We start from the raw sequence: 11,566 nt of genomic DNA on the forward strand, positions 1-11,566 counted from the left end.
CCATGACAACAGCACCATCCACGAGGTACTCAGGGTTCCTGGGTAAAAGATGAAATTCGAAAAGTGAGCACGAATTACATCAACAGGAACCATAACCACCAAAACACATTGGCCATCAACATCTTGGACAACAGCCAAATCGTCAGAAGACTTAAAAGAAAACACCCCCTCGACCTGCCCATTTAGGGTGATGATTAGCCCTCCAGAACCCTACCAACCATCTCTTGTGAGAATTTAATCGACAAGGCTGCCTCAAAAATTTAATTATTGTCCGTATAGACAGATTTTAAATAAATAATTATTGACGAAAAAAAAAAGTTTTAGTTTACTATCGCAAAGAAACATCTATTAACAACCCTTGATCCAATACTGCTCTGCCATCTACAATATTTTTCTTTCATACACTCGTCTGGTACAATATGGAACAAAACAACCAAAAGAGTTACCATCAATCATGGTATTAATTCCGCTTGTGCGGTAGTGTACGTATTGGCATTACCTATTCCCTGTCAAGGAATAACGCCGCTTACCAAAATACTTATTAGAAATGCTTTCTTCAAATAATGAGCGCTCAGCTTCAAATGAAATGTAATTGGAAATCTCTCACCCGCATACTCGATTGAGGCTACACCATAGCTCACAGCTCCACTCTATTCTCCAATCGCACTCCCCACCTCGTCTGGACAATCAGCCCAGCTCCCGACATCTGTAGCAAGCCACATTTGCTCTTCCATGACGAGGCCGCTCCGAACGCCAAAACCCTTTCAGTTGCCGGTACCTGGACACTCATTCCCGTTTTACAGTCTTGCTTTTCATGACCAAGTTTTTCACAATGATAACATTTAATTTCCACAATTTTAGCACGCTTGGCCTTTAGTTCCCCGTTTGATATAAAACGACGTTCTCTTAGCACTGAGAACACTTGCAACTCCGCTTGCAATTCACGTCGATTGGTTACATGCGTTGTATGTACCCATTCGCTGCAGGCGCCGATCGAAATTATCCATCTGTCCAAGAACCAACGCAATGGCATTTTGATCGAAATTTAAATTTCGCAGTTTTGTGCACAGTATTGTCACACACAACAAATCACAAAAACAGGCTAACTTTCACTATTATTGCTTGGACGACTGTTAAAAGATTCACAATGACGGCGCCTGGCGTCTCAGATATCTCGTACCGCTGCTCAAACAATTGCCGGAACTGTTGCCAGGTTTATTCCAGGGTAACATAATTGAGATAACCACTGGATCGCCAAACCTTCCAAAGCTTTTTCTTAACACTATTATAAGAGCACTGTCACTTAATAATTTTTCTCGCAAACTTATTTTGACCGTAACAGACCACTGCGTGGCACCCACACCAGCAATGTTTGATTACATTTCGGCAAACAGATCTCACTATTCTATTACAACTCGCTCGCCGGAATCTTAATCAGAGCCAAAAATTCCGATTTTGTTGCTCTATTAACGCGAAGACATCCCTTGAAGTACTTTGGTCAATATTTCACTTGTGAAATTTTTCTCATATGACATGCCTGCTCGACATCACCACCCCTATATAGGTTTTGTGACACGTTTTCTACAACCAGCTCATTTTACTAAGGTATACCACCTAATGTATCTTTATGTTGCACTAATTTAATAATGCAACAGTAAAACTTCATTATTTTTAACTTTTTAATCATATTGCCTTCTATATGATTATTTTCATATATTATTTATATATGACTTATGCCGGCATGACACTCCATATAAATAGTCATATATATTTCACTTGTGAAATTTTTCTCATATGACATGCCTGCCCGACCTCACCACCCCCTATAAAGGTTTTGTGACACGTTTTCTACAATGCTCTTATTTTATTTAGTATTACCATCTAACGTATCTTTTTGTTGCACTAATTTAATAATACAACAGTAAAACTTCATTATTTTTAACTTTTTTAATCATATTGCCTTCTATATGATTATTTTCATATATTATTTATATATACTTATGCCGGCAAGACTCACTCCATATACATAGTCATATATATTTCACTTGTGAAATTTTTCTCATATGACATGCCTGCTCGACATCACCACCCCTATATAGGTTTTGTGACACGTTTTCTACAACCAGCTCATTTTACTAAGGTATACCACCTAATGTATCTTTATGTTGCACTAATTTAATAATGCAACAGCAAAACTTCATTATTTTTAACTTTTTTAATCATATTGCCTTCTATATGATTATTTTCATATATTATTTATATATGACTTATGCCGGCATGACACTCCATATAAATAGTCATATATATTTCACTTGTGAAATTTTTCTCATATGACATGCCTGCCCGACCTCACCACCCCTATATAGGTTTTGTGACACGTTTTCTACAATGCTCTTATTTTATTTAGTATTACCATCTAACGTATCTTTTGTTGCACTAATTTAATAATACAACAGTAAAACTTCATTATTTTTAACTTTTTTAATCATATTGCCTTCTATATGATTATTTTCATATATTATTTATATATGACTTATGCCGGCAAGACTCACTCCATATACATAGTCATATATATTTCACTTGTGAAATTTTTCTCATATGACATGCCTGCTCGACATCACCACCCCTATATAGGTTTTGTGACACGTTTTCTACAACCAGCTCATTTTACTAAGGTATACCACCTAATGTATCTTTATGTTGCACTAATTTAATAATGCAACAGTAAAACTTCATTATTTTTAACTTTTTTAATCATATTGCCTTCTATATGATTATTTTCATATATTATTTATATATGACTTATGCCGGCATTACACTCCATATACATAGTCATATATATTTCACTTGTGAAATTTTTCTCATATGACATGCCTGCCCGACCTCACCACCCCTATATAGGTTTTGTGACACGTTTTCTACAACCCGCTCATTTTACTAAGGTCTACCACCTAATGTATCTTTATGTGGCACTATTTTAATAATACAACAGCAAAACTTCATTATTTTATTATCAATAATTTGTATTAAATACTAGTACAATCGTAAATTGTTTAACATTGTTTAAAATTTTTGTCAAAGTTGAACTCATATCTCGGTAGAACCTTATATCATATGGCTGCAGTTCAATAAAAATTCACCAAGTCCAAAAATTTTTTCTCAAGTTAAATTCAAAATCTTATCTCATTTTATTAAAAACTGTATAAAATGATATATAAAAAGTTTTTTCTACAATTTTCATATGTTGAAATTTTTTGTCAAAGTTGAACTCATATCTCGGTAGAACCTCATATCATATGGCTGCAGTTCAATAAAAATTCACCAAGTCAAAAAATTTTTTCTCAAGTTAAATTAAAAATCTTATCTCATTATATTAATAAACAGTATAAAATGCTATTTAAAAAGTTTTTTCTTCAATTTTCATATGTTGAAATTTTTTGTCAAAGTTGAACTCATATTTCGGTAGAACCTCATATCATATGGCTGAAGTTCAATAAAAAATTTACCAAGTCCAAAAAATTTACCAAGTCAAAAATTTTTTCTCAAGTTAAATTCAAAATCTTATCTCATTTTATTAATAAACTATATAAAATGATATATAAAAGTTTTTCTTCAATTTTCATATGTTGAAATTTTTTGTCAAAGTTGAACTCATATCTCGGTAGAACCTCATATCATATGGCTGCAGTTCAATAAAAAATTCACCAAGTCAAAAAATTTTTTCTCAAGTTAAATTCAAAATCGTATCTCATTATATTAATAAACTGTATAAAATGATATTTAAAAAGTTTTTTCCTCAATTTTCATATGTTGAAATTTTTTTCAATGTTGAACTCATATCTCGGTAGAACCTCATATCATATGGCTGAAGTTCAATAAAAATTCACCAAGTCAAAAAATCATTTTCTCAAGTTAAATTCAAAATCTTATCTCATTATATTAATAAACTGTATAAAATGATATTTAAAAAGTTTTTCTTCAATTTTCATATGTTGAAATTTTTTGTCAAAGTTGAACTCATCTCTCGGTAGAACCTCATATCATATGGCTGCAGTTCAATAAAAAATTCACCAAGTCCAAAAAATTTTTTCTCAAGTTAAATTCAAAATTGTATCTCATTTTATTAATAAACTGTATAAAATGATATTTAAAAAGTTTTTTCTTCAATTTTCATATGTTGAAATTTTTTCAAAGTTGAACTCATATCTCGGTAGAACCTCATATCATATGGCTGCAGTTCAATAAAAAATTCACCAAGTCCAAAAAATCTTTTTCTCAAGTTAAATTCAAAATCTTATCTCATTATATTAATAAACTGTATAAAATGATATTTAAAAAGTTTTTCTTCAATTTTCATATGTTGAAATTTTTTGTCAAAGTTGAACTCATATCTCGGTAGAACCTCATATCATATGGCTGCAGTTCAATAAAAAATTCACCAAGTCCAAAAAATCTTTTTCTCAAGTTAAATTCAAAATCTTATCTCATTATATTAATAAACTGTATAAAATGATATTTAAAAAGTTTTTCTTCAATTTTCATATGTTGAAATTTTTTGTCAAAGTTGAACTCATCTCTCGGTAGAACCTCATATCATATGGCTGCAATTAATTTCACCAAGCCACTAATATGATGGCGTCTCATTTTATTACCAAACTGTATAAATTGATGTTTAAAAATCAATTTTCATATGTTAAAATTTGTCAAGTACTCATCTTCGGTAGAACCCTCATACATATGGCTGCAGTTCAATAAAAATTCACCAAGTCCAAAAAATCTTTATATATATTCAAAATCTTATCTCATTATATTCATGCATATTATTTAATTTTCGCCACTAATATGATGGCGAACCTTCTGGCTACCAAATAAATATATATAACTAACGTGTACTAAATAAATGCATATTTAAAATACACAAGTATTTATGTACACATATGTATATATATTTTTGCATATCATTATTTTTAATTTTCGCCACTAATATGATGGCGTCCTTCTGGCTACCAAATTCATATAATTGCGTACCAAATAAATGTATATTTAAAATACACAAGTATTTTGTACACATAGATATACCATGCATATTTTTAATTTTCGCCACTAATATAATGGCGTCCTTTTGCTACCAAATAAATATATATAACTAACGCTTACTAAATAAATGCATATATAAAATATACAAGTATTTTGTATACATATTATACCTTTGCATATTCTTAATTTTCGCCACTAATATAATGACGTTCCTTTTGCTACCAAATAAATATATATAACCAACGCATTATAAATAAATGCATATATAAAATACGCAAGTATTTTGTACACATAGATATACTATGCATATTCTTAATTTTCGCCACTAATATAATGGCGTTCCTTTTGCTACCAAATAAATATATATAACCAACGCATAATAAATAAATGCATATATAAAATATGCAAGTATTTTGTATACATAGATATACTTACTATGCATATTCTTAATTTTCGCCACTAATATAATGGCGTTCCTTTTGCTACCAAATAAATATAAATATAACGCATACTAAATCAATGCATATTTAAAATACGCAAGTATTTTGTACACATAAATACCTTTGCATAATATTAATTTTCGCCACTAATATGATGACGTTCCTTTTGCTACCAAATAAATATATATAACCTACGCATTATAAATAAATGCATATATAAAATACGCAATATTTTGTATACATATATACTATGAATTCTTAATTTTCGCCACTAATATAATGGCGTTCCTTTTGCTACCAAATGCATATATATAACCAACGCATAATAAATAATTGCATATATAAAATACACAAGTATATTTTGTACACATAGATATATTATTTATTTATATATATATAATATATTTATATATTATATAAATTTTCTTCTTATATGCGTAATTGTATAACACATAATTAATAATTATGCATACAATTTTGCATATTTATATATATAAATATATATATAATATTTTTTTATATATGCCTTAAACATATATATTTTATCGAATCGTCAAGCAAAGGATAAGCTTCAGTGGATCGCAGTATGGCAGCTGCTCAACCACTTACAACACCTTGCCTGTTATAAAAGTCGTTTACAATTGATTCAAGGCTTTGTCATTGTATTAAATAATGTTTTAATATATAACTAGCGCGGCACCAGGTGATCGAAGATCCTCCCAATTTACTATGTTATATGTAACATTGGCATCACATCCATCGTCGTCTATTAAATGAATAATAAACTTTTAATGGTTTAGAAGCCATACAATGCAAATTGCCTTATTTATCATTGCAGTCCAGCACGGATACGACCTTAGAGGCGTTCAGGCACAATCCAACGGACGTAGCGTCATACCACTGTTCGCTCGAACAAGTATTTGCCATTGGTCCGAACCTGCGGTTCCTCTCGTTACTACGCAGGAATGCTGTCGCAACAACGTTTTGTCATTAGTAGGGTAAAACTAACCTGTCTCACGACGGTCTAAACCCAGCTCACGTTCCCTTGCATGGGTGAACAATCCAACGCTTGGTGAATTTTGCTTCACAATGATAGGAAGAGCCGACATCGAAGGATCAAAAGCGACGTCGCTATGAACGCTTGGCCGCCACAAGCCAGTTATCCCTATGGTAACTTTTCTGACACCTCTTGTTAAAAACTCTTTAAACCAAAGGATCGATAGGCCGAGCTTTAGCTGTCCCTGTGTGTACTGAACACCGAGATCAAGTCAGCATTTGCCCTTTTGCTCTATGTGTGGTTTCTGTCCACTGACGCAAGCAGGGACACCTCCGTTATTATTTGAGAGATGTACCGCCCCAGTCAAACTCCCTACCTGGCAATGTCCTTGATATTGGATCATACCTGAGTAATTGGAGTTATACCAAATTTTTAATTTAAGAACACATAAATGCACTCTCTCATTAATGAATTTGTTTTGCGATTATATAACAAACTCGTGATACTTTGATCATAGGTTAAGATCGTTGCATCAAAACCCAATAACCATAAGATATAATAAATATATCCATATAATGGCTAGAAATGATACCAGCTTCCATTTAATCAACTAAGTAAGGAAACCAGCTACTAGATGGTTCGATTGGTCTTTCGCCCCTATACTCAATTCTGACAATCGATTTGCACGTCAGAACTGTTTCGGTCTTCCATCAGGGTTTCCCCTGACTTCAACCTGATCAAGTATAGTTCACCATCTTTCGGGTCACAGCATATATGCTCAAGGTACGTTCCAGTTAGAGGCATAAATAATATAAATATTATTATACATAACTATATAGAACGCCCCGGGATTGCGTTAATCAACTATAAATAGTTAAAAAACTAATCCCAATAATAGTCAAGTTAATTACGCTATTAGGTTTATATCCCAATAACTTGCACATATGTTAGACTCCTTGGTCCGTGTTTCAAGACGGGTCCCGAAGGTATCCTGAATCTTTCGCATTGTTAATCATACAAGTGCTTATAATAAACATAAAAATCAATGATAATCATGCCATTATATAATTCCGAAAAATTAACGCACTGTACTCATATAATCTATCAGCACTTTATCAAATTTTTGAAATTTATTTTATGTTAAAATGCAAGCACTCTAATTTAAATAAACTCTTATCAAAATTTTTGATAAATTCCATACATGCTAATAGATTACAATGTCCTTATATGGAAAAATGCACACTATCGTTATAATATTGATTAAATATTACAATTCTAATGATGAATTTTCCATAACGGATATTCAGGTTCATCGGGCTTAACCTCTAAGCAGTTTCACGTACTATTTAACTCTCTATTCAGAGTTCTTTTCAACTTTCCCTCACGGTACTTGTTTACTATCGGTCTCATGGTTATATTTAGTTTTAGATGGAGTTTACCACCCACTTAGTGCTGCACTATCAAGCAACACGACTCTTTGGAAACATCATCTAATAATCATTAACGTTATACGGGCCTGGCACCCTCTATGGGTAAATGGCCTCATTTAAGAAGGACTTAAATCGTTAATTTCTCATACTAGAATATTGACGTTCCATACACTGCATCTCACATTTGCCATATAGACAAAGTGACTTAGTGCTGAACTGATTTCTTTTCGCTCGCCGCTACTAAGAAAATCCTTGTTAGTTTCTTTTCCTCCCCTAATTAATATGCTTAAATTCAGGGGGTAGTCCCATATGAGTTGAGGTTGTTTAATTACACTTATAGACAATTCTCTGCCTATTTTGAAATATACTATTTTTTTCTTGAAGGTCCATAATATTCACAAAATTATTCTTTATACCATATTCGTTAATAAGAGGCAATTCTAGTTTATAAAATAATATATTTTATGCTAGACATTCCTCAATATTATTTGAAATGAATAAAGAACATATAATTCTTCAAATTTCTCATGCAACAGAGTTTTAGTATTTTCATTTATTAATTCATATTATGAATATCTTAAGCGAGAACTTTTTAGATTCACACTTATATTATCCAATAATATACAATGTGCTTAAAATTCCGAAAAATTTTAAACAACTTATTTAGCATAGTCTTACAACCCTCAACCATATGTAGTCCAAGCAGCACTAAAAAATTAATTAAAGTACATAACAGCATGGACTGCGATATGCGTTCAAAATGTCGATGTTCATGTGTCCTGCAGTTCACACGATGACGCACAGTTTGCTGCGTTCTTCATCGACCCATGAGCCGAGTGATCCACCGCTTAGAGTGATACAATTTTTTTTATTTCATTACGTCAAGAATATTTTTATTGAAAGAAATTAAAAATACACCATTTTACTGGCATATATCAATTCCTTCAATAAAATTTTTTTTTTTATACCTAAATAAATGTTGCGAAATGTCTTAGTTTTACATAATCGATAATAATAAGATATATGACAAGTATATTTTAGCTAAATTTATTTATTATGATCAACATATGTAAAGCGTTAACCTGCAAACAGGTACAACATTGTTTTTCTTTAGGTGTTGCGAACCAATGTATGCGCACTGGAATATGCACAATACATTTTGCAACGCATGTATATTATGGTACATATACACGCAGTTTTTATTTTATCCAAAACACATAAAACACTCTTAATACAGTATATAATAATAATAATACATGACAAACGGTTTTTAGCTAATTTAAATTATTATATGTTGCATAATTGTATCTCATATGATTGAATAAAATATTTATATTTATTAGTTACATAATTTATTAAATATTGCAATTCCCTAAAAGAGAAAAACAAATTTAATTTATTAACGGTTAGATGCATTAAAACAATAATGATCCTTCCGCAGGTTCACCTACGGAAACCTTGTTACGACTTTTACTTCCTCTAAATAATCAAGTTCGGTCAACTTTTGCGAAACAACCGCAACACACAAGGCGTCACAGTGATCACGTCCGGAGACCTCACTAAATAATTCAATCGGTAGTAGCGACGGGCGGTGTGCACAAAGGGCAGGGACGTAATCAATGCGAGTTAATGACTCACACTTACTGGGAATTCCAAGTTCATGTGAACAGTTTCAGTTCACAATCCCAAGCATGAAAGTGGTTCAGCGGTTTACCCGGACCTCTCGGTCTAGGAAATACACGTTGATACTTTCATTGTAGCGCGCGTGCAGCCCAGGACATCTAAGGGCATCACAGACCTGTTATTGCTCAATCTCATTATTGCTAGACGCAATTTGTCCATTTAAGAAGCTAGTGTCCTTATAATGGGACAAACCAACAGGTACGGCTCCACTTATATAAACACATTCAAACACAATAAACATTTTACTGCCACCATGAATGAAGGCTATATAAGCTTCAACACCATAATCCTGAAGATATCTATTTAATATATTTGAGTCTCGTTCGTTATCGGAATTAACCAGACAAATCACTCCACGAACTAAGAACGGCCATGCACCACCACCCATAGATTCGAGAAAGAGCTATCAATCTGTCTTACACACTTATGTTCGGACCTGGTAAGTTTTCCCGTGTTGAGTCAAATTAAGCCGCAGGCTCCACTCCTGGTGGTGCCCTTCCGTCAATTCCTTTAAGTTTCAGCTTTGCAACCATACTTCCCCCGGAGCCCAAAAGCTTTGGTTTCCGGGAAGCGACTGAGAGAGCCATAAAAGTAGCTACACCCAATTGCTAGCTGGCATCGTTTATGGTTAGAACTAGGGCGGTATCTGATCGCCTTCGAACCTCTAACTTTCGTTCTTGATTAATGAAAACATCTTTGGCAAATGCTTTCGCTTAAGTTAGTCTTACGACGGTCCAAGAATTTCACCTCTCGCGTCGTAATACTAATGCCCCAAACTGCTTCTATTAATCATTACCTCTTGATCTGAAAACCAATGAAAGCAGAACAGAGGTCTTATTTCATTATCCCATGCACAGAATATTCAGGCATTTGAAGCCTGCTTTAAGCACTCTAATTTGTTCAAAGTAATTGTACCGGCCCACAATAACACTCGATGAAGAGCACTAATGCAGGTTTTTAAATAGGAGGAACATATAAAAAGTACAAGTACCTAATTATATATAAGAACTCCACCGGTAATACGCTTACATACATAAAGGTATAGTACTAACTACAATTGTAAGTTGCACTACCCGTATGAAGCACAAGTTCAACTACGAACGTTTTAACCGCAACAACTTTAATATACGCTATTGGAGCTGGAATTACCGCGGCTGCTGGCACCAGACTTGCCCTCCAATAGGTCCTTGTTAAAGGATTTAAAGTGTACTCATTCAATTACAGGGCCTCGGATATGAGTCCTGTATTGTTATTTTTCGTCACTACCTCCCCGAGCTGGGAGTGGGTAATTTACGCGCCTGCTGCCTTCCTTAGATGTGGTAGCCGTTTCTCAGGCTCCCTCTCCGGAATCGAACCCTGATTCCCCGTTACCCGTTGCAACCATGGTAGTCCTAGATACTACCATCAAAAGTTGATAGGGCAGACATTTGAAAGATCTGTCGTCGGTACGAGACCATACGATCTGCATGTTATCTAGAGTTCAACCAGTGTAACGATCTTGCGATCGCTTGGTTTTAGCCTAATAAAAGCACACGTTCCAGAAGGTCCGTGTTTTAATTGCATGTATTAGCTCTAGAATTACCACAGTTATCCAAGTAACTGTTAACGATCTAAGGAACCATAACTGATATAATGAGCCTTTTGCGGTTTCACTATTAATTCGTGTGTACTTAGACATGCATGGCTTAATCTTTGAGACAAGCATATAACTACTGGCAGGATCAACCAGAATAATGTTCATTTCATTATGTAAATATATTTAAAATATAATTACATAAATCTTCAAATATGTAAAATACATGACAACTCACAAATATTTTTGAATAACAAACGATAATATTCAATAATTGTATATATATATATGTTATACTTGACATGTACTATACGAATGTGGCCATAATTAGATAGCATTCACGTTCGCTAGTTATAATTCACAATTGTTTATATAAATATATATACTTATATATAAAATATATATG

General features: G+C 33.1%; 2 non-coding genes across 2 annotated transcripts; both read right to left on the reverse strand.

Annotated features, from left to right (window-relative positions):
• Positions 1-8,581: 8,581 nt before the first annotated feature.
• LOC132797519 (5.8S ribosomal RNA) lies at positions 8,582-8,760 on the reverse strand. The gene has a single exon (XR_009633688.1). It is a non-coding gene; the product is annotated as a 5.8S ribosomal RNA (ribosomal RNA).
• A 568-nt stretch (positions 8,761-9,328) lies between these two features.
• On the reverse strand, positions 9,329-11,319 carry LOC132797520 (small subunit ribosomal RNA). The gene has a single exon (XR_009633689.1). It is a non-coding gene; the product is annotated as a small subunit ribosomal RNA (ribosomal RNA).
• Between the last annotated feature and the right edge of the window lie 247 nt (positions 11,320-11,566).

Source organism: Drosophila nasuta, unplaced genomic scaffold (assembly GCF_023558535.2).
Source record: "Drosophila nasuta strain 15112-1781.00 unplaced genomic scaffold, ASM2355853v1 ctg137_pilon, whole genome shotgun sequence".
NCBI classification, from domain to species: Eukaryota; Metazoa; Arthropoda; class Insecta; order Diptera; family Drosophilidae; genus Drosophila; species Drosophila nasuta.